Source organism: Oryzias melastigma, linkage group LG10 (assembly GCF_002922805.2).
Source record: "Oryzias melastigma strain HK-1 linkage group LG10, ASM292280v2, whole genome shotgun sequence".
In the NCBI taxonomy this organism is placed as follows: Eukaryota; Metazoa; Chordata; class Actinopteri; order Beloniformes; family Adrianichthyidae; genus Oryzias; species Oryzias melastigma.
This window is the reverse complement of record NC_050521.1, coordinates 11437649-11458995: the sequence shown is the minus strand read 5'-3', so window position 1 is coordinate 11458995 and position 21347 is coordinate 11437649. Positions and strand designations below refer to the sequence as shown.

The 21347-nt window shown below is 37.5% G+C and overlaps 1 protein-coding gene across 1 annotated transcript in view; it reads right to left on the bottom strand.

Annotated features, from left to right (window-relative positions):
* Nucleotides 1–21347, bottom strand: part of macrod1 (mono-ADP ribosylhydrolase 1) — a 148427-nt gene that overhangs the window by 124019 nt on the left and 3061 nt on the right. The gene's annotated exons all lie outside the window — the stretch shown is intronic.

Sequence of the window (21347 nt, the reverse complement as noted above, 5' to 3'; positions counted from 1 at the left end):
CAGATTTAGCAGTCTAAGACAAAGGATCCGTGTTCTAATCTGTCTGTGTGCCAACATGCTCAGTGCATGAACATGATACTGCTGCATCCGTCAGTGTTCTCAACAACTAACATGGGTTTTCTTTCTTTTATCATAAGTCTTCCATTGTCGAAGTCAAATATTTACCCATTTGCTCAAATTCCATTAAATGCACAGATGTACAAAAACAAACTTTAAATTTATTGTTGCAAGTTCAGCAAAGGGTGGGACTTCCATGACGGTATGCATACTAAAAATGCTATGGTTTGTGTACACAACACAAAAAGTCACGGTGTTTCCATTTAATCTCATTGTGTTTCTGAATGAGTGGACTCCCACAGTTTACCCCAGTGTCCCACTGATGTGCAATAAAGGGACTGGCTGCATTTTAAAGGCTGTGCTCAGTGTTTTCTGAACCACAGCGTTGTTAAGGATGATTTAATGCTGCACCGTAAGGTAAAAGACACTTTCAGCATTTGCATGCATTATAAGCTTATTTAGTTAAAGGTCAATGTATTCTTCTAAATGGCTGTGTGCAGCACAGTCAACCAAATGTTTGGTCTTAGTCTTTTTTGCACGGTTAGTTTGGATGCAAATGTTCCCACAAATTGCAAGTATCATTAAGACTGATAATTGTTTTGCATTTGCTTTCAGCCTGGTATGGCAGCACTCAAGGGCAGGTTGATAAAAAAAACACAAAGACATTCAAAGTATAAAAGAGCACAAATTAAAAGGCAATTCAGCATAAGTATGCACTCCACATCAGGCCAGGCTAAAGAAAAATTGTGTTTAAATTGTTAACAAACAAAGATTTATTGAAATGGCAGGAAACTTTAGGAAGAAAAGAACAAAAATGAATCTTACTGAAAAGTAGTCATTTACAACTAAGAAACTTCACTTTCTTCTTGACTGAAATGCAAAATATGAAAACTCAAAGGGGTAATTGTTTCTCCTATTCTGGGATAAAATCTGACAGAGAACTGGTGCTCCCAAAAGACTTTAGTCGAGCTGGACAACCAACACCAGCATGTCTCCTCCTATAAAAACACACTCCAACAAATCGGTGAAATACCTCAGAGGAATGATGTGATATAACAACAGCAACAGCAAAACATCACGCTGAGATGATCTTTTGTGGCAGTGAATGGAGAAGATGTCAATGGAATAAACAAGGAAGAGAGCAAACTTAGGCAGCCTCTGGGGCATTTACCAACACAAACTGCATGAAGTAGGCTGTCTATCAGACACACAGAGACACTTTGGTGCCACAGCTAAATCCCTCTGGTGAGAAGAAACATGCAAGAAAAAAAAATCTTCCAAGAAAAGTTTTGCCACAACCATTTTGCCCTTTTCAGTTTGCCTGAGTTATGCTTGCTATCTTTTTGTTCAGCCAATTATAAGTCTGAGTAGTTTTTTGTATGATTAAAATCCAAGAAAATTTAACATATTTCTAAATCTCAACAGGCTGTGAGTCAGTCCCACTTTTTCCAAACAAATTTTATAAATTCACATCTAGTCAGCACAACAACAAAAACTATGATTAGAAACAATGTGGGCAAAGAGAGCTTCAGACAAACAGCTCTTTCTGGACGTTCCCTTTAAAAGCCCGCCAGCACCTCCACAGGGCTCCATCCCGGACCCAAAGAGACCCGATCACGTGTATTTATGGCGATGAGTGTTTCTGGAGCAACCGACTCTCTCTTTTATGTGCAGAGGTAGATACATCTCAGCCAAAAAAGAATTTATTCAATTCCAGCAGCAGAGTGAATTATTCATAACCAAGTAAAAAATGTCACACTGCGGGTTCTGATCAAACAGGTTCAGCATGCAACGTGTGCTGCTGAGCTCTTTACCCATTCAAAAGGTAATTACCAGGTATAGGAGGAAAAATGGTGTGTGGAAAATAGACAGCAAATGGAAAAAGTAGTGTTAATGCATCTTTTTATTTGAGAAAAAAACGATTTCAGTCTGCAAGTCCTACAAATTAGCATATAGTTTACATTTAAATAAAAAATGTAATCTTGTGCTTAAAACAAAGTAATTAGGTCCTCCAGTTAACAAAATATAAATTCAACAAAAACTAAACCCATTGTGATCAAAGCCGATGCATATTTCAAGTAATATACTGTCAATGTTCTGGTGTGCCTCATTTTTCTGTCTCATCATTCATTTTTTGGCAAAGGTTTAGATAACAGATGGCCTTACACTTGTCTCCACAGCACTCGGGTATGCAAAGAGAATTCATGGGTGACTCGATTGCTGCTAGGTGTCCAGGTTATGTAGCTGCAATTTACGCCCAAATCATAATCCCCCACCACCATGCTTGGTACTTTGTATGAGGGTTTTGTACCGAAGTGATCTTATGGGTTCTCATGAATTACAGTGTTGTGTATCACATGCAAACATCTCTTCATTGGTGGTGTGAGTCCAAAGGGCATTATTCCAGCATCATGTGGCTTATTTTGATGCAGATTTGCAAAACCAAGCTGTTCTTTTGATGAAGAAGGGGTTTCATACAGACAGGACCGTCCAAACATAAACATGTGCTCTGCTTTTCTTTTCTAAATGATGGACGTAGGCACTGACATGCAAGATGAAGTCTGCAAAGTTTGCAGAGAAACTCTCTATTCAGATTGTTGAGTGTGTTGCGTTATTGTTTCTGAATGCACACATGGTAAGGAACTGTAACCCAGAGATTAAAGAGAAAATATTGTAAATGTAGGAATTACTTTTACACACTCTGCCCATGAATATTAACAGAAAACACATAGTGCAACTGCGTAAAAAACATACAAAAGTAAATAGAAACAAATCTCAAGTTTGGGAGAAATGCTTTAAAATAGAATTATTCACTTGCCAAAACCAAAATGCTAAAAAAAATTTTTTTAAAGAAAATTACTAATTATGATGTGACTCCCTGCAATGTTTTAGCTCCAAACACACGAAGAAAGTTTCCTTGACACACTCTGACCTTAGCAATAGACACTATTAGTCAAAATATGTTCTTAAGGGAATTTTAGAATACTTGAAAATTAATTACAAACCCAAAACTTCCTTCTATTTTGATATCATGATTCAACTGTCTGTACGGCCCTGAGATTCAGTGAGGCTGAAAGAAGACTGAAAGAATGGCTGTTCTTCAATTTTCTGACTACTTTTACATTTTTAAATATGTTTAACTTTGTCAAATTCCGCGAACAGTTTTTTTTTACATTTTAGCAATTTTAGAAAGATTCCAAAGCCAAAAGAATATTTGTTTTTGAATTTGTGCTTTTGTTTTAGGTCTTTCACATCTCTTTTTTTTTCAACAGTGTAGTAAACGTAGTTACACCTCAGTAAACATGAAAATATAGAAAACTTACATCCACCAGTGACCGATCGGACTGGTCAGCCTGTCAATCCGTGTCCTTCAGTTCAGGAGTTATTTGCTAACACAGTTGCAACAACAGGATGAAAATTAGGATAAATAGATCCTGTTAATTTTTTTAAAGTTCAAAACAAAGCAGTTTGTTCATCAGGAAATCAATTTCAGGAGAAAAGCTTTTATGAGATGTAATTGTTTGCACTGTGTCCTTCCTGTACTCTTGTGATAATGTCACTAGAGCGTCATTTCTAATGAGGGCATCTGACTACGAAGATGTATTCTTGGTGATGAGCAGAGAGGAGAACTTAAGAGTTACTTTAAAACCAATTTTGGCGGCTACAATGATGCACACAGAGTGCTTAAATCACTAAGCTATTATTACGAAGATGACAGAAAATTGGTGCTTAATATTGAGTCGCATTATGGCTTTTTTATTCAAAAAACAGCACTTACAATGAGGATAATCTTCCCCAAATGGGTATTAACTTCCATTCTTACTTTTTTTTTTCATATGTGAATTCATTGCGTAGTTTAGTTCCGGTTGGTTTTATTACAACAGCTTATTTTGAGGCAAGTTATTATTTTAGAAATCAATAGTTAAAAAAAAAATGATTATACGAAGAAATATTAGACAATGATCAGTTGATTGTGGTTAAATTTCTTGCGCATTTGAGCTTTGCTGCTAAAGAGAGACAGATCTACATGATAAGCCAGAAATTGTGATGAAGAACGATAAATGAAGTGAAAAAAAATGATATCTTGTCATCAGAAAGAGCGGGATGTGCAAATTAATGGAGCAAAAACGGGAAAAAAACCATAACATGCAAGAGAAAACGTCAATATTTCATCGCTGATCCACTTTGAATTTCAAATAGATTCGACAAATGAAGTACTTGCTAGAACTTTCTAAAGCATGTACAACAAAAGATTTTGACTTGCTTTTTATTTCTTAAACGCAGCATGAACCGTCAGCACTTTACATCACTGATCTTCTCTATCGACTGTGTCTATTCTGCATCTGCTAATCAATACCTCCCTGCCGATGCCATACTCTAGCTCTAATGGTTTGAATGATGCCCTTCATCGCTTTTAAACTCTGTTAGTAGACAGCTCAAAGGTTTTTTTATGACACCCAGGCCACATATTTTTATTTTCATCTTTAAAAAATTCAAGTGACATAAAACTGTGGTTCCTTACATAAATGTGGGTATCACAGCAATGGTTTAATGGCAATGGACTTTTCTTGAAAATATCAGTAAATTAGATATAATTAATTAAAAGCACAAATAATACTGTAACAATGGAGAGTGGCTTTTAATACAACATGAATAAAAACAAACTAGCTTAAATATTCCTCAGAATCTGTAAATGACTAATGAATCACAGATTCATAAGCAGATTGCGGGAGTTACTCAGATCACTGAGTGACATTTAGTCATCAAGTTTTATACTTTTCTCTACAATGACTTTGCCCAAGAAAGTCCTCAAAAACACATTTATTTGAATGCAAAAAAATCTAAATGCAGTCCATACATTTTAAGAACTACCTTCTCAAATATCTCTTTTTTTGTTTACAAACCATGAAATTCAAAAATCATAATCATTTTGAGACAGACTCATTATGCTCAAGAGTATTTGTGGTAAACTTTCAGAGAATTAAAGAAAATCTTGTTTTCTGACATTTATGACTAACTAGACTCCTCTAAGATTTAAACACTTTTTGTAAAACGTGAAAACAGAAACGGTTAGACTTTTCAATGAAAAGAGCTTGAAATCATCAATAAACCCCAACCTTTACAGGAAGTAGTAGCTCTTGTCTCACTGTGGCATTTATGTCTCTCAAAACTTACCATCCACCTGTACATTAACTGCATTTTAACACACTAGCTGAACAATGTGACCATGAGCGACGCAGCATCCTGACTCCATTACAGATACTGGCTTTTTCAGTCTGGTAAAAGTATAAATGATGTTTTATCTTTTCCACGCGGAACAAAACATCAATTTTCTTCAAAAGGAACTCAGAGAGTGGGCTCCTTTCACCAGCTGCTGTCTTTCTGTCCATCTGAGATGGGCTTGTGGCATGACAACAGAGAAACTGATTAAGTTTCCTCTTTCTGTAGTAAAGTTTTATCTTAGAATAAATTAAAAACATCTAGTGGTGGGTGCAGACCATGTCCTTCCAGGACCAGATTTCATTCAAATTCCTCAATTATTTATTGTCAAAGATATTGACATAAGGATAGTGTACCTTCTAATATACTAAAGTGCCAACCATTTGAAAATTGATCATGGAGAAATTAATAACAGAAAGTTTTGCCCGGCCAGAATTATGTGACTTCAAGTCTTTCATGTATCGGAATACAGCTGTGTAAGAAAAAGTTTGGAGGAAGATTAAAGAGATTTGGATCACTTTGACACCAAACCTCTTTCAACTGTAGGTGGTGGACAGGCACTAGTACCGTAGACAGTAGAAAAAGACAAAGACGAAGAATTCTCTCCCCACTTGTCCATTATGAAAACTAGAGATGTAAAATATACATATATATATAGATTCTGCGATATATTGTGATATTTCATTAGGTGATGTATGCATCAATCTAAAATGTTGACAAGACAATATTCATCCTGTCATGCTGCTTCATCACACTGAAATATTTCTGGAAACAATTCTTTTTTTTCCTAATTTTGAAGCACCAATTCAAGCACCATTCAGCCATTTACAAGCTATCATTAACAACGGTAGAAATAAACAGCACTTTATTTCTTCAATCATACTTTTAGAACCTTACTGATTAAGGTACATTTATTTATTTATTTTTTCTAATCTGAAAAATATCTAGTTGTGGAAATCAGACAATACGGACTGTTTCCTTTAAGAACAAATATTTCTTAATTTACCAAAAAAAGGCACCATGAATTTGCTTGGGAAACTCACAGCCAATATGAGATACAGTTGGAGTGCTTAAGGTTGTGATCATTAAATAAAATGAATTTTACAATTTTGTAACAATAAAAGACATTAATATTCAGGTAGAGCTTTTTCTAAGCCCTATTCTTAAAAAAAAAAAAAAGTAAAAAACGTTCTGGTAGTCTTGGGATATACTGTGATTTGTACTACATTGTGAGATATGTATTGTGATATGTATTGTATCGCCAGATTCTTGTCAACACAAACCCCAAATAAATGCTTAAAATGACATTTGTAACAGTTTTTAAAACAAACTTTGATCATATTTTCTGCTGGGTTCAGATGTTTCTTCTAGGACTCCTTAAGGTTGGTGGATCCTCGCTTCAGTTCATCAGACTACCATGTCTTTTTACCAAATGCAGGAAAAACTAAATTAACAGCTTCTCATTAAGAGGCGGTACCATCAGCGGATCGACCCAGGGTCTACTGGGAACCACAATTTTACAAAACGAACACATTTGAACGCAACATTTGGCTTGTTGACAGAAGCTCTGATGGGCCAAGTGCTGATGACCAAGCTGACTCCTTTTCTCTTTTACTCACTCATTCACTCCATCTCCCACATTGGCCCAATCAGGCTAATGAGGCTCGCACTTCCTCCATCCCTTCCTGCTCGCTAAAGTGGCAATTGATTGGAGGGGTGGGAAAGCTTTTAACAAGGGAGGGGTGGGAGAGGAATAATTAGCACGAATGAGCTTTTCTGCAAACTCCTTCCATTTGGCTTTTCGTTCTCTGTTTATTTACTGACCCGCACAGCATTAAGGATTAACTCTCAAAGGGTATGTTAACTTTTCAATGTCAGGGTGTAAATCAATTGGAAGTGGACACTGAGGCCTGTTTGTCTAATGCCAACGCCTCACTCCTCGCGGGTCACAACACCACTGTGATGTCCAAGCTGAAGAGGGAAGAAAGAACTTGCAGCCCTAACGGGCCAGGCTTTTCTTTCATCCTCCCACTCAAATTGAGACACAAAGTGAACATTGGAGCATCTCATGAAAACTGGAGTCATTGAACCTTGAAAGCTGCAAACTTTCGCTACACAGGGAGCATGAATGTTTCGGCCCAAATGACCAGTAAAGTGGGTTTTCTGACAGTTGTACCGTAATTAACTTGGACAGATCTGGACTGGAAAAACTAGAGCAGCGGCACTCTAATTCATGCTGCAGCCTATTTACAACCCACAGCAAAATCCAAACTACACCCACAGCATCGACAGACATACAGGGGAAGACGGCCTCAGTGTGGTAAGAATGCACAAACCTTAGGCAAGGGAGTCAATGCATCAATCTTTAAAAACTTTAAAATGTCAAGAGCGCAGAGAAACAAAAGATCAATATCTTAGCATAAGGATTCAATCCTGATCCTTTCTTCAAAATGAAGCAAACAGATCCTGATTACCTTCCACTGTTAAGGTCATTAAAGAGTTACTTCAAGAAGATGCATTAGTCTTTTTAATTCTTTTGGTATTTTTTTATACAACAAGTAGCTTTTGAAGGAATGAGCCTCAATGTCAGCTCTCTGTGGAAATAATACTTCTTTGAAAGGAGCAGGGGAATCAAAGCAAACACATCTCCGTGGAGACACTCTAAACCAATTTTAAAAGATTATACTTCAAATTATTCTCAGTTGGTTTTTGAAGAAACGTTCTCAAATGCACAAAGCCTCCTCAAAATCCGTAGAGGATACATGTTTATTGAGTACAGTTAAGGCGATCCTTGTTTTTGCATTCAAGTCATGATAGCTTTGAAGTCTTTAGATACAACCAATTAAATTTATCATTTCAAAACTACCAATGACAATGAAAGAAGATACGACTCAATACTTCCTATATGTGTGATAAAACATTTTATGCAAACAATCAAGAAAATACTACTTTTACTCCGCTCAGTTTTATAAATTAAACATGTTTTTCTTTGATTAACGGTCTACATTATTTATTCAAAACCAGTTACATTTCAGAGCACAAATTTGTGATGCAGTCAGACTCAATCAACTACTTTTATATTTTCCGTTGCAACCAAACAACTTCCAGTAACGTGGAAGATTCATTCTTAAAACAGCGTGTTGGATCCATACATCATGAGCAATCTGTCTTCCCTTCATAAATCAAAGTCCACTTAAAACGTTTGCACAAGGATGGCGCTCATAAGTCACCATCTAAATACCCACATTCAGCTATAAACTGTCGATATAAACCAGCCACTTTGACGCAGAGGACACGTGCTTGTGGATCCATTGTTCTTTGTAGTGAGTCACTGTAAATGTCAAGAAGAGGACAAACGAAAGGACTGTCTGTGTTAAAGAGCTGGGACACAGAGGAGCTTTTAAAACCTTGGAGCCACCATCACGCTTTGATTTTCAGTTTAACAGATGCACAGAATCTTTGTATTAATTTACACAACTTTAGAAAGTTGAAATGTAAAAAAGGCTCCATATTGGAGTTTTTTTCTACTCACTGATTGAGTCACTAAACACATCACGAGCCCAAACCTGTGTCCCTGATTGGCCTCAACCTTGCTGCAAAAATGGCGCTGCCACTGGACTGACATGCAGCACCCGATGCCTAAATTGTGCCGCAGGTCATCAGATCGTGTCTGTACACTGACTTAACATTAAAACTCGACGCCCCTGCCGCGCGAATTCCATCCGAAATGAATGCAGCATAGTCTTAGCTGTCCTTACGAGATGTCTGTGGGGGGAACATGGCCAAATCTGTAAGAGGCATGGAGGGGGCCGGCACAAAATTCTATCACCGTAGACAACCCAGTGAACCAGCAAGGTGAAAAAGATCGTTATAATTCTTTTTTCTACAGGCATGCCGCAAACACCAGGTTGTAATAAACACTTCCACTACAAAAACTGAATTTTAAGAAAGTAAAAAGACCCTTGTTGCAAGAAAAATAATCTTTATTTTTTGTTTTCTTAGAAAAATAGCAAAATAGCTTAAGAAAACATGTCTCAGGGATTAGAATTTTTTCTTAAAATAAGAATGTGTTTTTTTATATACTTGGTTTTTGTAAATGACTTTTTTGATGATAATCTTTAGACTTTTGGTACTGATAAATATAAATGACTTGTCTTTGATATGAATCTAAGACAAGTCCAAAGAAGAAATATACTGCAGATGTTTAAAATGTAATTACATCACTGATCTTAAGGATCCTTAAAAATCTGAATCTATGATTGTAGGGTATAAATATTAGATATTAAGTCCTGAACCGAATGTTGATGATTCATGTAAAGAAAATGGTATGGTGGAGCCCTGGTGGGATCATATAAGTTCGATTCCTCCCACTCCCTTTCAAGAAATCTGCTTGTGATTGATTATGCAATATGTGTCCATTTTATGTATTGTCACCTGATTGCTTGAAATAAACCATTTCATTCATTCATTCATTCATTCATTCAATTCCTGGTAACACCAATTTCCTCATCCATTAGCATACTCTTTGCTTCTTTAAAGAAAGAATTTTGACTTATTTCTTTAGGGCCTGTTTTTGCATTAGATGCAACAGCTAAGGGTAAGTTATGGGGAAGGAAATGGGCCCGTCGAATGTATTTTCATTTTTTAACCCTCTGAACACTGCGGACTGAACAGGAAACCCATTTGTGCTGTTTAAGTTAAAGGTTCATGGTCTTTGGGCAAATTTTGGTTGTTAGCAATGAGGAAATTAGACAATCCTACAGACACTAACGTATCACCTGCACCCCTGTGTGCAGCATTGCACGTGGTCAGTAATGAGCCAGTGAGCACACCTTACTAATGACTAATCATTAAAGGACAGCATCACCTGTGCATCATAAGTGCATGTAACTTGCATTATCTCCACAAATACTTCACAATATATTTACCATATGCTTCACAATGGCACGTTTCATTTTTATGACGTACCTTGAGGTGGCCGTACGAGACTGCGAGGCAGTCCTGCTAAAATGCAGCCCCTAATCTCTGCAACCCAAAAACCTGCAGCACCCATTTGGGTAAACCCCTGTATGGGTGCATGTCACTAAGGTATAGGATCATTTCCTGCTTCAAAAGACACTTGTGGATAATTTCTCCAGTCAAATTTGTTTTAATGAACTCTGACTCTTGAGCAAACGGCAATAGATCTCTTTAAGGGCATGCTTTGTGCTTACAAAACAGTTACAAATGAGGCTCAGGACCTTTATCTTTCCCCCTAATCAGCTCATTTTGGGGATTTATTGGCCTTCAGTGTCAAGCTAACCTCTTCTCCACCTGCCTGTCCATCATGACAAATTGCCTGTTTTCTTCTTACCTGCGTTTAGTCATGCTGTGTGTCAGTTGTAACTGAACCCCAGTGGATGGTAAATTTATTCCAGGACAGCTGTGAGATATTTGCTCTTTACATGGCGGTTTACCTCTCAAGCTACTTTTTACTTGAGTACAAAAACACTTTTTGAACTCAGTTTAACACAACTCATTTTTTACTCACTTAACAACTAACTTAACTCTACTTAAATGACAGCAGCAATCACTGTTGATCGGGATTCATTTTAAAATTTAAGCGAACGTGCTGCAGCAGGATAAGCATTTTTGGCACAGAATGCATTTTATTTTGAAGGAACGTATATGTATTGTTGATTAAAGGAAAAAAAATGTTATATTTGGAGGAGAAAAAAATCCCTTCATTATACTGTGATTTTTCTTCCTCTGTGAAGAGTGTAATGATAACAAAAGCATAAACATAAAACAGCTTTGGATGAAGGTGGAAGAGCTCCTGCTGGGGTTCCATCAGTAATAAAGAGGCCCCAAAGGCTCCTTCAGTGATGAAGGGTGCACACACCTGTCCAAGCAAGGACAAGCAGATCCTCTAAGTTCATTTTTTTGCAGCATCGGTTTGATGAAAACAATAAAACGCTGCAGTACTTCTCACACTTTGACAGCCTTAACTTTCAGAGTGCAAAGATCTTTCTGGGAGTGAGACTTGGAGAGGGTGTTAAACCACTGTTCCACAGTGTCAGTTTTTATTGACCAGATGCTAAAATTCTGTATTGAAGATGAAATTTGTAATTTAATTTTCATTTATAACCTGCCCTCACATTCAAACTTCACATTTCTGCTGAGCTTCTAGAAATGTTTTCATTCAAACTGGTCTCATCTAATAAACAATTTATTTGTGCAATTGTTTAAATTATAAGTATCAAACCTAAATTATCTCACTTAACATTTACTATTACCATTCTGATCATCTTTTGATCTACCTTAAAAGCATCTTTAGTGGTCTTTTAATCATGGTTATACTGTTTTTAGCCAAAAATAAAACAAAAACTTTGTTGTTTTCTAGGACTTAGTTTCTGCAGAGCAGCAGGAGGTCTTGAAATTCACCTCTGAGTTACAGATGGGCCTGTTAGTACAGAGTAAGCCCGCCCATTATCCCCTTTTTCACACTCTCCCTGTAGCTTTGAGGGCCACAAAACCCCAACCGGTGCAACAAAAATAGCAACCAGTATTGGAGCTATCCAGCCGTACAGTTTTGATCGAGATATCAGCTCAGACGAGGAAAACAAAGACAAACAAAGCCATTCTATTTGGCTTGTGGCCTGATGACTGTGGCACCAACATCAGTGCTACAAGTTTGTTCAAACAGTATATTTTCATCCGCTCCTGATTCACAGTGATTTGAACAAAAAAAATACTAAAAAAATTAATCTTTATCTTAATTTTCTTTACATATATCCTCCATCATCAGAAAAATACCAAAAGAACATGATAAAAAACTGTTTTCATTAGAGTGGCTTTTTTAGTCTGCAGGTAACCTTTAATGTACTCTAGGGTGAATAAGCAAAGCTAACCTGCCTCCAGCTGTTGTTTTACAGACAGTTGACAGTTATGTTGTAGGAGCGAGTCCATTACCACTGCTTTACAAAACACCATCCCAGCGCAGTGGGGATACTACTATAGGAACTAAAATGAAGAACGTGCAGTTTCCACAGCAGGGAGCGGTGCAGATCAAGAGGGATCTGTGACGTGTTTTGCTCTGGAGAAGCAACCTTTTTTTATTTTTTAAGCACTCCCTGCATTAATTGCATCTTACAAATACAGAAAGCAACAAAAAAACAGTTTTTTTTTTCTTTAATACAGGCACGAAGACAAAAATAACACACATAATTCATCATTTTAGTCCCTGCACCCATGCTTTCTTTAAGCTCTTGATATATTTGTCTGGAAAAGCAAACTTGGTGTGACATTTTACATCTTGTAATACGAGCTTGTCCTAAAAGGAGCTGACAAGCACTCTGGGGTGGTTGTAACTGCAGCAAACACGGAGATGGAGAACATACACTGTGGGGCCTGTAAGACCTCAGCTGCAGGAGACTTCTGTTCTGGGATTTCCATCACCTCCTCAGACTCCTGTTACTACCAGAGAGGGTAGGTGGATCACAACAAGCTGCCTCCCCCGAGCGACAAAGCAGCAGTTATGATATACGGCCTCAAAAACACATTCCTTGGGCAAAAAAAATAAATAAAAATAAAGTGCAGCTGGCTACAACTTGATTATCCTCTAATAACGGCTATGATGTGGACTTAAAATAAACAGACTATTGGGGGCTTAAGCAGTGAGAGCTGGAGCATATATGACAGCTTTAAAAATAGAGGAAAAAAAACACTTAATCCTTGGTTTAAAATCCCTTATAAAGCAGTTAGGTTATCATAGGATTCTGTTCTTCAGGGCAACTGTACTTAAAAGGTAGAAAATGTTTTACTTCTCATCCGGGTAGCCTCTCCTGAAGAATTTACTAAATTCTTGTTGGGTATTTTGCAACAGTAAATGTCAATTTGAGAGAAAAAATGTATTTTTTCACCTTTTCATCTCCATCTAGAAAAGCATCAAGGTTACAATTTGTAATTCGCAGTGAAGAAGTGTGGCGAAAGCAGAGCCGCCAGCCAGGCTGATTTTGGCGCTGAGCACTACACTAAGCCTCATTGACAAAAGCAGCTAAGAATCAGTGAAGCCTTACAGAAGGAGTATGATGCAGTGCCACTGTAAGCTAATGCCCTTGTAAGGGGCTCTACCTGCAAAGCCAAGGGTTTGTCTGCTTGATCCTCTTAAAACCACCAAGCGCATCCCCCACACCTTTCTCCTCCAGCCTTCCTGGTCAATGTCCCGGTGTTGTTAATGAGTCTATTTATTCATGATTCTCCAACAGCTCCATCCTGTCAGTCCAACATTCCCAATCCAAGACCCACAACCCACCACTGTCAGAGCTCATCATCAGGAATAGATTTCTCTGAATCCATGAAATATGAGTTACATGTAACTGGAAGAAAGCATCCATTCTCAGAGGTAACACTGTTAAGACAATAGGCATATAACCATGAGAGAACTACATGTGTTATCAATTTCCAGGATTATTTTTACATTCTGTCTCTGTTGAAGTGTAACTTTGATAAGCATTACAGACCTATCTCGTCTTTTTAATGCTTTCATGCTAACTGTCCCCACGGTGAGATACGGATTCTCTCTGGGCAAAAAATGGGCAAACCTGTATGGGGCACACAGGTGGCCCGGACAAAATATCAAGGTCATAGACCGCTCAGTGATCCCATAGAGCAAAATTGTTCAAGCAAATTCCTTTAGTAGCAACTGTATCACAGAAAGTTCCATCAAAATGAAAATGGCAGTTTAGTCTAGAATTTGGCTCAAGGAGGGAGCAGCAGGAGACTGAAGTTGGGTTGACACCATATATTATAAAAGATATTTACAGTGATTGACAATGTTAAAGTGAATGGCCCTTTACAGACAAACATACAAGCAGTTCAAAACTCGAGTTCATTACCAACAATGCATGAAGATCAATACATTGACGGATTGAGAGTCCAGTAAAAGCTAATTTCAGCAAAATGTGTTTCCACCATAGAATAAAACGGAACCCAACCAATATTAAGATGTGCCTAGAGTCTGTTGCTCCTCTCTACAGCTCTCTATGGGCCCATGAACCCAAAAACCCACAATACCTGTATGGGTCAACCCACATACGGGTATGTGAAAACTTGCAGAAACTGTGACTGACAAATACTTTTTTTGTCCCTCTGTATGCTGCATTTGTAGACATTTGATTGGGTAAGTAAACTAAACAATTGCTAGAAACATCATGCTTTGTTGCAACCAATTGTTCATTCAATCACTTTATTTATAAAGTGTCATTCATCAACATGCTGTAGAGTACAAGGTCCTTGATATAAAGATATATATATACATAGCATAAAACAATAAAAAAAAGTCACAAAACAAGAAAAGTTGCATTACCTGCGATACCTAGTGTAGAAGCTTTTTGCTAAATCTGGTTGCTGAAAATGCTGAAGGGATTTGCTGAAAATGTTAAATATATTTGCAAAATGCTAAATTTGATAAAAGACTATGAAAGACTGCTGAAGTTGGCCTAAATTTCTGAAAAATGATTAGCAAGTTTGCCTTTAAATCCTCAATACATGCCAAATAAATTAACCAAAAAAGCATGTCTCTTAAATACTAGCAAACTCCAAAACAGCCTACAATTCCTCAGTAAAATTAGTCAAAAATGCTAGCCTGTTGCTAAAATATAGGCTAAGCTCAAAAGTAGACTAACAAACTTCAGTTGATAATAAATTAGCCAAAAATGTTAGCCTCTGCGTAGCTATACTCAAAAATAGCCTAACAACCTTATAGATAAAATATTAGCCAAATAATATCAGCATGTTTCTAAAATGTTATGTAAAATTAACATTAAAAAACCTCAGTAGATTCCAAATGACCTTATGAGCTAGTATAATGGTAATATAAAAGCTCATTGCCAAATTATTTAAAAATTACTCAAAACGATTCAAAGAGACAAAGTTTTTGAAGAATTTGAAAATGTTCTCAGTCACTTCCTATGGGACATATTTTGCTCAACATTTCAAAAACTATAAAGTTAATGAATACCAAAAGTAAATCCAGTAATGTCCTGAACCAGCTGAACCCAAAAATAGCTGAAATCGCTAAACGTGTAACTGAGTTTAGTAAGCATTCACACAATAAATAACCAAACCACCAACATAAAATGGCAGGAAATTATGTGGATCATACTTTGAGGAGGCACTGCATTGATTAAAAGATAGATAGGGTAAAAAAAATATACAAATGGTAAATTATGAAAGCCATAAAATACCCAAATAAATATATTTATTAAACTAGGTAAGTGAAAGCTAAGTTAAAAAGATGTGTCTTTAAAAAGTCTTCACAAATGCAGAAACTCTCAGATCCTCCGGTTAATTATTTCATAGATGAGAACTACGGTACTGAAAAGAGGCCTGTTGTGGATCAAAGAAATATATCTTTAGAAGTGTATGACTAACTACATAATATCTGAATCAAGTGAAAAAACTCTTGCACTGCAGCTTTTCATAATTTTTTTTTTAACCTTCCGATTTCTTTGTCAGCTTTGTCATAAAGAGTGTGTGGATGTAATTTTAGCTGGTAGTTCTGTTGAAAATCTAAATAAAAAGCCACTTAGAGAAACCTTCTTGACATTGGAAGAATTTTTGTCCTCCAGTATCATAGTTACAGAATTAAACACACATATTGTGCGTGAACTTCTTTAATAGTCAAGAATCCTTCTCGTATCTCTGTAATATAAAGGGCTCGGGATCATCAGATGTATACTAATAAAAAGCCAGAGGCTTTAAGGGGTCTATGAATACATAGTCCTTTAATGATACAATCAGTCTCATTTTGACAATTGTGGAGACAACAAACCTAACGTTGTGCTCTCCTTGATACTAAAAGCTGCATGTGTTTAATCAGAATCTCACTTTTCAAATAGTGGAACAGAAAGCAATCAGAAGAAAGGGGTTAAAATATCACAAATACATAAAAAATAAATTATTAATCAAACCTGACTTACATAGATATTAACTTGAGAGGAAAATTGCCTCTTTGTCAATTCACAGAGAACTATCAAGTGCAGGTTACTTATGTCCTTGTGACACATTCATCTTAATTTATGCAGAGGCTAAACATAACCGTTGAGCCCCTTCGTAGTAAAAACCCTGCAGCACTAAGCCATTCAGTAAGCTTAAAACAAGAGTTTCGGAAGCTGAGATCGCAGTAGCTTTGACGTTAGACTCAGTTGACTAGAAGTGCACATATACTGCGATGTGGTCTTCTGATAGTGAGCGACATACAAATCATAGGCCTCATTGTGCCAAAACTGCCACATTCAGAGAAATTTAAGACACACAGGGCAATTTTCCTCTTCCTGCTTGAGATTGGTTCCAAAGGTTTCCTTTGCAGGGTGGCTGGAGACTCCCTCGGATATACTGTGAGGAGCTCTGAGTAGAGCTGCTGCAGCTGAGGTGGTAGGGGCATCTGGTCTGGAGGCCTCCTAGACTCCTCCATGAGGAGGCCTTCTGGACATGTACCACTGAGGAAGACTCAGGACACGCGAGAGAGAATATGTCTTTCAGAGGGCCAGAGAAAACATCAGGATTCCCCTGGATTAAAACGGTACGGCTGGATAGTTCCGATATTGCTCACCATTTTTAATGCACCGATAATGTTAGGTTGGGGTTGTGTGAAGCTGTAAGCTAGCAGGAGAGTGTTAGCAGATGGATGATGGGAAGTGGGGGTGGACTTAATCCATGTCAACAGTCCTGCCCACAACTCATGAACTCCCATCTCTGCAGAAATGTCGCTCTAGAAAATGAAACAGGTTTATTGGATTTTGGCTAAAAACAGAATAAACAACTATAAGACCATATCTATCCACTGATGTTTTCCTTCAAGGTTCCATATCACGAACTGGGTTAGCAGTTTACACACTCTCTCTCTCCCTACCTGTCAGTCACCTGAAAACCAGCAAGACTTCTGGATCTAATCTTGTATCTCTTGCTGTGAGAGGGTTACCTTTGCCAATAGCTTTATCTCCGACCGGCAGAGGAGAGGCCCGCTCTCCTGAACGCCCTCGTCACAAGAGACAAAAGGCACGATTATGTGCATCACTTTGAAACTCCGTCACAGTCTCTTGTTCAAGAAAGTAAAGCTGTCCACAGGTGTGCATACAGAATTATCCAAGTAATATTTTTATTTTACATTAGTCTCCCGTTAATGGTTACTTAGGGGGAACGTTATAGCTCACATATGGAATATTTTTCCTCCCACTTTTTCCTGTATTTGTGCTAATTCTCAATAATTACCTAAAGTGAGGACAAAGCGTTGAGCAAATATTATCAATGCATTTTTAGAACATTCTTTATTTAACTGCTGCTGCAAAAAAGTGGAGTTAGTGTTTAACATCTGGAAACTGCCAGTGATTAAAAGTAGAAACTGAAATGAGAATCAAACTTTTGTGAGGGAAAAAGCAGCTCAGTAGAGCTAAGCAAATTTGCATTTAATCAATCTCCAAAAAGGTTTTAATGCAAAGTTAGTTGCAGCGGCGTCGTGCTCGCGTACGCACACACTCGCCAGGAAGCACACGCTCCAAGAACTCATCACTTCAACGACATTTCATTCTGCAATCCATCTTAATCAGCTGGCCCATCAGAGACAATATATCCTCCCCTCCATCTCCTTCTCCTGCTCCGTATGGAGTGATTGAGGGGTGTAAAGAGGAGGATGTTTCTGCCCACGGTCTCCTCCCCCCATGCACGCACCCCCATGCACCACCCTCCTCAACAGGACAGCTCTTAAGTGCTTGTGGGTTTTTATGTTGTAGTGTTTTATAGAAGTGGGCAGAAGCCAGCAGCTGTAAAAGTGTAGAAGAAGGCAGGGAAGAAAGTGGGAGGAGAGGAGGGTAGAGGAGGAGTTGAGAATCACTGTAAATCCAGTCTTTATTGAGAAAGACACAAACAACGGACGCCCAGCCTCCCTGCAACACCCTCCGTACCTGATCAGGATCCCCACCCTGGCAGATCATAAACTACCTATCTTTGGTGCCCTGTTGTTTCCAGCATTAATGCATACAAGTGTGTGCTTCTCGTGTACCTCCACAGCACACACCTGACCACAGCTTGCTTATATTGAATGTTTTCTGCCTTAGGGGCTGGCTAAATTATGCGTCAAGGTCTTCCGGAGCTGAAATAGCAAATGAATCTTTTACTTTCTGCCTTCCACCTGTACCAAAAAAAAGGAAATATTTCAACACTACAGCTTTTTTTCCGATGACAATTGATCTCAAAAATGAGCTTGCTTTTATTTCACTTTATGTGTGAATGTCACTCAAAGAAATAAATTCATGGGAGAAAAGGTCAGTCTCCCAGTCAACAAAATGAGGAGGGAAAGTCAGCTGGACAGCCAATCATTCAGACAGACAAGGATGATCAGGCTCTGCTGCCCAAAGCTCCTTTGAGGGTACTCTTTACCTGCTTGTTGCCATGGCAATGTAGTCAAAGATTTAAATAATAGTCCGTGTCCCCTTCCTGCCTTTTTCTTTTCTCTCCCATACTCCTGTCTTGTTTTTTTTTTTGTTTTTTTGTCAGCTGCGTTTCCACTGTGGAGTTCTGCCCTCTCCCTCTGCTCACCTTGCCTCGTCCTCTTTGCAAAATGACACTTTACTAGGCGTTTCCTCTCGTTAATTCCGTACCACTTTGCATCCTGCAACTCTGTAAAACCTCCTGTAAAACTCGCATCCTGATACAAACTCTCCCTCTCCAGAAACAAAAAGGCCGTTAGGTACAGAATAAACAGACATAAATACCACATTACGGGAAGGCAGCTTCAAACATGAACGCTTGCGAGTGCACTCGCACAAGTCAAGCAGTGATTTCTCCACGAGAGTCAACGATCAACATTTTCACTGGATGCTGGCACTGCGTCCACCTGCTGACAGTCAGCTGCCAGAGAAAATCTATAATTTACAGCTAAACCGTCATCATCAAGCATCATTTAGAAAAGCTGGCCTGCCTCACGCTCCTCTGATGCACAGCCTGTGCCAAAATAACGATTACATTTTACACAAATGCCCAACCAGTGTGGAAGAAAACTGTTTGCTTTCAATGAACTGGGTTTTGGCTCCATCTTATGGTCATTATGAAGACTCTAATGCAACTTTTATGTACAAATAAAACAAATCTGAAAGGAGAACCTACACAGAGTTTTTAATTGTTCATTTTTTTCACAATTTTCAAGAACAAAACACTTGATGTTGCTGAAACATTTCATTCATCCTCATGAGCTTTCATAGAGTAAGCTATGGAGCATACAGATAAACATATCAAGTTAACAAAGTTAACAGTTTTTTACTTTAACTCGCCGGTTCAGGCTTCCACTGCGTGCATTGAAAGATTTTGTTGGGTATTATCCTGCTTATACCATGGTCACTTAGAAAAGAAATACATTTTCAATTGGTTTTTAGTACTTTATTCTGCTACTTTTGTGGTTTAGATCACTTTTTCACAAAAGGCCGACTATGAGATTTGTCCAATGCCATATTGTACAAATACATTTTACCTGGTAAAACATTGTTATTAATCGTGATCAATACCAACACAAAAGTGGGATTAATCAGATTGTTTTGTAATTGATTGACAGCACTAATTAAAAATAAATGTTCTAAATACAGAGTTTTGTGTGTGATTTCATATTGTGAATATTTGCAGAAAATAAGTGGTTGGAAAATACTGAGACAAAAAAAATTATTGCGATTAATCACAATTAATTTATTCCAGTTTTGCGATTAATTGGTTAATTTTTTTATCGATTCCCAGCCCTACTTTTTTTAATGGGCGGTGGGGGGGGTTTACAGTATAAGGAACAAACATCTAAATTCAATTCATCCTATTAGAATCAAAATTTCAATTTATTCAGTAACTTCTAGTATTTTTCCGGAGTATTTTTAGTTTCTTTCCTTTTAATATTCATAATATAGCTACGCATCACGTAGTTATATCAATAAATATTTTTAAAAAGTTACCAAATGTATTTAGCAATAAAATATGACAACTAATTATAAGTTAATTCACAGATCAAATACCATAGTAAGAAGGTGATAATGAATCAAATCAAGTTTGTGTTTTACTAATACTGTTTCTCAAAAAGTACAAATAAAAATAATAATCTTTACGTCAATATTCTCACTAAATCATTTTATCTTTAATATGTTTGTTGGGAATCAATCATTTCAAAAGATAATGTTATTAATAAATAGACACTCAAGGACTGCCTGTGCTTTGTGTACTTTTTCATTTTGCCTTTGAGCTTTCCAGGTACTACATTACTGCTTTCCATAATGCTGACCTTTTCTCATGTAATCCTTTGTATTTTTCTTTTCCTGCACTTTTGTTTAAAGACGACCTCCTATGAACAACCAACTGAAAAGCCTGTGGGTGTCCCTCCTACTCACAGAAAAACCATTAAACATGTAATCAAAGCACAAACAGCCCCCACAGGTGTTTTGTGCTAATTTATGCATGTGCACATCCACACACAATTGGACTGGAGGCTGCTCTGGGCTTTCAAATGAATAATCCTTTTCTTGTTTCCCTCTGGTTGGCACCTTTTTTACCATTACCACTTCTTTCATTCTTGTTTCAAAGAGGTAAAGCAAAACAAAGGTTTTTCCATTTATTTTCACCATGTGGGAAGCTGGGTAATTAATGCATTGTGGCAACAAAGTATTAGTCAGAAACAGATTCTGTAAGTTGTCTCAATTAAAAACGTGAGTTTGGTCTGTGATGTTCATCATAAATACACTTTAACTATTGGAGAAAAAAATGTAAAACAGAATCCAGGAAATCATGATATCCTGGATGAAAGAGTTTGTTTTTTATAACAGAGCAGAAAATAAATATTTAGCTGCTATAAACAATCATTGAGGATAAAAACGTGGATGGATTTTCCTGCAGGACAATGATTCCAAATACATCATCCAGGCAACTACTCCCATCAGAGAATATGTGATGGGAGTAGAGCGTTTGTGTTCAAACATCACAGCTCTCGAGAAGATCTGCAAGGAAGAATGGACCAAACTAGCAGCTACAGCACAAACCTTAAGAAGCCCTACAGGAAATATCTGACC